The sequence below is a fragment of the Tachyglossus aculeatus genome, chromosome 4, assembly GCF_015852505.1.
Source record: "Tachyglossus aculeatus isolate mTacAcu1 chromosome 4, mTacAcu1.pri, whole genome shotgun sequence".
In the NCBI taxonomy this organism is placed as follows: domain Eukaryota; kingdom Metazoa; phylum Chordata; class Mammalia; order Monotremata; family Tachyglossidae; genus Tachyglossus; species Tachyglossus aculeatus.
In genome coordinates, this window is record NC_052069.1 from 57,095,114 (window position 1) to 57,101,786 (window position 6,673).

Consider the following 6,673-nt stretch of genomic DNA (forward strand, 5'->3'; position numbering starts at 1 on the left):
AGACTCCTTGCTGACCTCCCTGCCTTCTGCTTCTCCCTTAAAACTCCTCACCATTGGCTTTATGATTACCTTGCTCCCTCCTACCTCACCTTGCTACTCTCCTACTACAACCCAGTCTGCACACTTCATTCCTCTAATGCCAACCTTCTCACTCTATCTCGATCTCCTCTATCTCATCTCCAACCTCACGCCCACATCCTACCTCTGGCCTGGAATACTCTCCCTCCTCATATCAGACAGATAATTGCTCTCCCCCATTTCAAAACCTTATTGAAAGCACATCTCCTCCAAGAAGTCTTCCCTGACTATGCCCTCTTCTAATCTCTCCTCTCCTCTTCCCCCAATCCCTTCTGTACCACTCTTACTTGCTCTTTCATTCATCCTTCCTTCTATCCCCAAAGCACATTTGTATATATCTCTAATTTATTTATTTATTTATTTATCTATTTATTTATTTATATCAGTGTCTGTCTCCCTCTCTAAGCTATGAGATCATTGTCTCCAGGAATGTTTCTATTTGTTATATTGTACTTTCCCAAGCACTTAATGCAGTGATTTGCACACAGTAAGCATTCAATAAATGCAATTGAATGAATGAATGAATGAATGATTGAATGACTGCTCTTTCCATGAGGCCATGTTGCTTTTACTGAAAAATAACATCTATGAAGCTTATTAAAACAAGTTTCTTTTGTTTTAATTTTCTGGGTTTGTAATTTGCTTGATTGCACTGCTCACTGCTACTCTGCAGTAATTAGCAAGATCACCTTCTTGTGACTATTTTATTTATCTCTTCTCATTCTTAATCAATTCATAAACTCATATAAAGCTGTTTCTAAAATGATTTCAAAGGAGAACAAGTTTTCTCTGGCAAATTGGTTCCATGCCCACTTTCCTATGTCTCTTTTTCCACTGCTATTAGGCATTTCCTTGAATCCCCAATCCTAAGAAAAACCTTGTCTTGATCCCATGGAATCCTTCTCTCTCTAGCCTACCATTCCTTTTATTCATTCATTCATTCATTCATTCATTCAATCATTCAATCATATTCATTGATTTATTCATATTTATTTTCTCTCTACTTCAATCCATACTTCATGCTGCTGCCCGGATTATCTTTGTCCAGAAACGCTCTGGGCATATTACTCCCCTCCTCAAAAATCTCCAGTGGCTACCAATCAATCTGCGCATCAGGCAGAAACTCCTCACCCTCGGCTTCGAGGGTGTCCATCACCTCGCCCCCTCCTACCTCACCTCCCTTCTCTCCTTCTCCAGCCCAGCCCGCACCCTCCGCTCCTCCACCGCTAATCTCCTCACCGTACCTCCTTCTCACCTGTCCCGCCATCGACCCCCGGCCCACATCATCCCCCGGGCCTGGAATGCCCTCCCTCTGCCCATCCGCCAAGCTAGCTCTCTTCCTCCCTTCAAGGCCCTGCTGAGAGCTCACCTCCTCCAGGAGGCCTTCCCAGACTGAGCCCCTTCCTTCCTCTCCCCCTCGTCCCCCTCTCCATCCCCCCCATCTTACCTCCTTCCCTTCCCCACAGCACCTGTATATATGTATATATGGTTGTACATATTTATTACTCTATTTATTTATTTATTTATTTTGCTTGTACATATCTATCCTATTTATTTTATTTTGTTAGTGTGTTTGGTTTTGTTCTCTGTCTCCCCCTTTTAGACTGTGAGCCCACTGTTGGGTAGGGACTGTCTCTATATGTTGCCAGTTTGTACTTCCCAAGCGCTTAGTACAGTGCTCTGCACATAGTAAGTGCTCAATAAATACGATTGATGATGATGATGATTTACTGTGTGCTTACTGTGTGCAGAGCACTGCACTAAGCGCTTGGGAGAGTACAATAGAGCAAAAAACAGACACTGCCTACAGAACTGCCTACAACAATCTTTCAGTCTGGAAGGTGAACCATACATTAATATAAATAACTACATTAAATAAATAATAAAATAAATAAATATGTATTCCTCTCCAAACTCCTTGAGTGAGTTGTTATATTTGCTGCCTCCACTTCCCCTTCTTCAGCTCTCTTTCCAACCACTTCAGTATGGCTTCTGTCCCCTCTAATTTACAGAGACTGACCTCTCTAAAGTCACCAATGACATCCTTCTTGCCAAATACAATGGCTACTTCTCCTGGAAATGTTATCCAACCTCGGCTTCACTAACGCCGTCCTCTCCTAGTTCTCCTCCTATCTCTCTGATCACTCCTTCTCAGACTCTTTTGCAGGCTCCTCCTCTTCCACCCTTCCTCCGTGGGGACACCTTAAGGTCCAGTTCTGGGCCCCCTTCTATTCTCCATCTCCACCCACTTCTCAGCAAACTAATTTGTTACCAAGGCTTCAACTACTATCTATAATAATAGTAATAAGAATGATGGCATTTATTAAGCGCTTACTATGTGCAAAGCACTCTTCTAAGTGCTGGGGAGGTTACAAGGTGATCAGGTTGTCCCATGGGGGGCTCACAGTCTTAATCCCCATTTTACAGATGAGGTAACTGAGGCACAGAGAAGTTAAGTGACTTGCCCAAAGTCACACAGCTGACAGTTGGCGGAGCTGGGATTTGAACCCATGATGTCTGACTCCAAAGCTGTCTTTCCATTGAGCCATGCTGCTTCTCTGTTATATGCAGATGAGTCACAAATATACCTCTACAGTCCTCACCTCATCCCTCCTTTACAAATTTTCAATTCCTCCTTCTTCCAGGAGGAATTGGATCTCCCACCAGCACCTCAAGCATAATATGTCCAAAACAGAGCTCCTCATCTTCCCACACACCCTGTCCTCTGCTTGACTTTCCTAACACTGGAAAGATATCACCACTATCCTCTCATCTCACAGTCCCATAACCCTGGCATTACCTTCAACTCACCTCTTTAAGCTCACACATGTGTCATAAAATCCTGCAAGTTCTACATTAGAGTCTACCCTTTCTTATCCAAACTGCTATCATGCTGATCCAAGTGCTCATCATTTTCAGCCTTGACTACTGACTTCTTCACTGACCTCCATTCACCCTGTCTCTCCCTTCTCCAGTCAATGCTTCATTTTTCTGCCCAGATAATTAAAAAAAAAAATATTCAGTCCATACCTCAATCTTATCTATCCTGCTACTAGCCCCTTAACCACATTCTCCCTCGGAGCTTGAACTACCTTCCTTCAGCGTGGCTCAGTGGGAGGAGCACAGGCTTGGAAGCCAGAGGTCATGGGTTCTAATCCCGACTCTGCTGCTTGTCAGCTGTGTGACTTTGGGCAAGTCACTTAACTTCTCTGTGCCTCAGTTACCTCATCTTTAAAATGGGAATTAAGACTGTGAGCCCCATGTGGGACAACCTGATCACCTTGTATCCCCCCCAGCGCTTAGAACAGCACTTTGCACAGAGTAAGTGCTTAACAAATGCCATCATCATCTGACAGTCTGCCTCTCTCTCCATCTTTAAAAACACTCTAAAATCAGATCTCTTCCAAGAGGCCTGCCCAGCATTTTAGTTCTCCTATCCACCCTCCCTCTGCATTGGCAGTAAGTGCTCAATAAATATGATTGATTGATTGATTGATTGATTTGGCTGTATGCCCCTTAAGCATTTTCGTACTCACCCTAGCTCCGCAATACTTATATAAATATTTTTATACACTATTTCCCCTAACCCTAATCTATAATTATTTATTGTCTGCCTCCTTCTATAGACTGTAAACTCCCTATGGGCAGGATTGTGCCTACCAACTTTGTGGTATTGTACTTTTCCAAGTGCTTAGTACACTCCTCTACAAACGGTAAACTCTCAATAAATACAGTTGATTGATCGATTGAAAGAATCAAAATGTTTACAAAATTGAATCTAAAAACATTGAGGAAATCATGAAGTCAAGTTTCATACTGATAATGCTTTTTCTCCAACATTCTCTACTGATGTCAGCTTATTTCCTTCTGTCCTTGTACTGCTTTTGTTCATTTCAGGTTCAGTTTTTCTGCAAAGTTCCCCCAATATCAATAATAATAATAATAATAATAATAATGGCATTTATTAAGCACTTACTATGTGCAAAGCACTGTTCTAAGTGCTGGGGAGGTTACAAGGTGATCAGGGTGTCCCACGTGGGGCTCACAGTCTTAATCCTCATTTTACAGATGAGGTAACTGAGGCACAGAGAAGTTAAGTGACTTGCCCAAAGTCACACAGTTGACAAGTGGCGGAGCCAGGGTTTGAACCCGTGACCTCTGACTCCAAAGCCCGGGCTCTTTTCCACTGAGCCTCGCTGCTGCTCGTTTACTCATTTAATACTTCCTTCATTTTATTTTCCTCTCAACCTCTCTGCAGAACAGTAATTTAGAAGTGAAGACTGGGAGGGGCCAGGAGCCAACTCAAATTTTCTTTGCAAGTAAAAGCTGCGGCAAATAATTGACTATAGCATCACTATAGAAACTAAATACCATATTTTTCAAAGAAATTCAGCTATATCTGACCAGAATGGTTTATGTAGGTCAAGGATTTGTACAGTTGCTGTGGCTACTCACATGTCCAGCCCAGGGATGGTGTGATGTGTTGTTAAGAAATGCATCAATACTGATGTAGGGGAGCAGCATGGCTCTGTGGAAAGATCACGGGCTTGGGAGTCAGAGGTCATGGGTTCTAATCCCAGCTCCGCCGCTTGTCAGCTGTGCGACTTTGGGCAAGTCACTTAACTTCTCTGTGCCTGTTACCTCGTCTTTAAAATGGGGATTAAGACTGTGAGCCCCACGTGGGACAAGCTGATCACCTTGTATCCTTCCCAGTGCTTAGAACAGTGCTTTGGACAAAGTAAGTGCTTAACAAATGCCATTATTATTATTATTATTACTATTATTATTGGGTTTTGAGGAGCTCACTGTGATTTTTGCAATGACATGTGACATCATATGCAACATGTAGAAAATCAGTGTGGCTCAATGGAAAGAGCACGGGCTTTGGAGTCAGGAGTCAAGGGTTCGAATCCAAGCTCTGCCAATTGTCAGCTGTGCGACTTTGGGCAAGTCACTTAACTTCTCTGGGCCTCAGTTCCCTCATCTGTAAAATAGAGATTAAGACTGTGAGCCCTCTGTGGGACAACCTGATCTCCTTGTAACCTCTCCAGCACTTAGAACAGTGCTTTGCATATAGTAAGCACTTAATAAATGCCATTATTATTATTACTATTATTATGTAGGTGGCACTGATGAAACTTTTCTACAAGTCAAATGAGCTTCTGAGCATGTCTCACATTGTAAAGATTGGACTCTATAATTGGTCCGAATTTTGAGTCTACTTTGCCATTTCATGCCTGACTTCCAATATCCTAAATGACATATTTCTTTCTTATGCTGCCGAGTCATCTCTGACCCACGGCGAACCATGGACACATGGCTCAGTGGAAAGAGCACAGGCTTGGGAGCCAGAGGTCATGGGTTCTAATCCCAGCTCCGCCACTTGTCAGCTCTGTGACTTTAGGCAAGTCACTTCACTTCTCTGTGCCTCAGTTACCTGATCTGTAAAATGGGGATGAAGACTGTGAGCCCCACGTGGGACAACCTGATTACCTTGCACCTACCCCATTGCTTAGAACAGAGCTTGGCACATAGTAAGCGCTTAACGAATACCAACATTATTATTTATCTCTCCCAGAATGCACCACCTCAATTTGCAATTGGTCTGACAGTGTATACATAGAGTTTTCTTTGTAAGAAATATAGAAGTTGTTTACCATTGCCTCCTTCCACGGATAAACCTGAGTCTCTGCCCTCAACTCTCTCCCATGCCACTGCTGCCCAGCATAGGTGAGTTTTGACTTGTAGCAGATTGTCTTCCACTTGCTAGTCACTGGCCAAGCTAGGAATGGAATGGGTATGGCTCTGCTTGACTCTCCCTCTCATAGTAGAGACTGGTAGAGTACTGGAAACTCTCCAGGTGCAACCCTGAGAGGGGAAATGACATACTAGCCTTCTTGATTTGGTTTTTACCTTCTTGTCTATCTCTGCTTCTTGGGACATTAACATCACAAAATTTAACGACATGTTTAGCCCTGCATCACTGATGAAGATTCTTTTGGGGTATCCTGTTGTACCAGATACACGCTGGAATATAGTTTTGGTTATCTTCAGGAGAACTGTCAGTCTGTAGCATTTGTGTGATCCTGAAAGGTGATTTGTAATCATAATAATAATAATGGTATTAAGTGCTTACTATGTGTCATGTACTGTTCTAAGTGCTGGTAGTGCACCCATCGCCCGGGGCTGGGTTTGTTCAGGTATTGTCAGGGAGAGAGAAACAGGGACAGACACACACATCGGGGACAGAAAGTCTGAGTCCTTTGCAAAATTCATTCTGTGAGGTGAATTGAATTATTTGATTATTTTGGATGTGGTGAATTGAATTTCCCATTCAGGAGGAATATGACTATTTAATGATATTAGAGTTTCCCTATTGGTAGAAATATACTTATGTGTTACTCACGCATGGCAAAAACACCCAGGTTCCACCCACGAGGAATTCACTTATGGTTTGTTCACCATGGTGAGGCGGCTAGCTCCCATCCACGTGCACTTCCCACTCATGAGGAATTCACTTATGCCTTATATATCCATGGTGAAGTAGATTACTTAAAAAACAGACTCTGATATGTCACTGGAAAAATGATTATTA

At 42.8% G+C, this 6,673-nt stretch overlaps 1 non-coding gene across 1 annotated transcript; it reads right to left on the bottom strand.

The window, feature by feature from the left end:
- Positions 1 to 5,818: 5,818 nt before the first annotated feature.
- LOC119927667 lies at positions 5,819 to 5,956 on the bottom strand. Its single transcript, XR_005450648.1, has one exon. It is a non-coding gene; the product is annotated as a small nucleolar RNA SNORA7 (small nucleolar RNA).
- Positions 5,957 to 6,673: the final 717 nt, after the last annotated feature.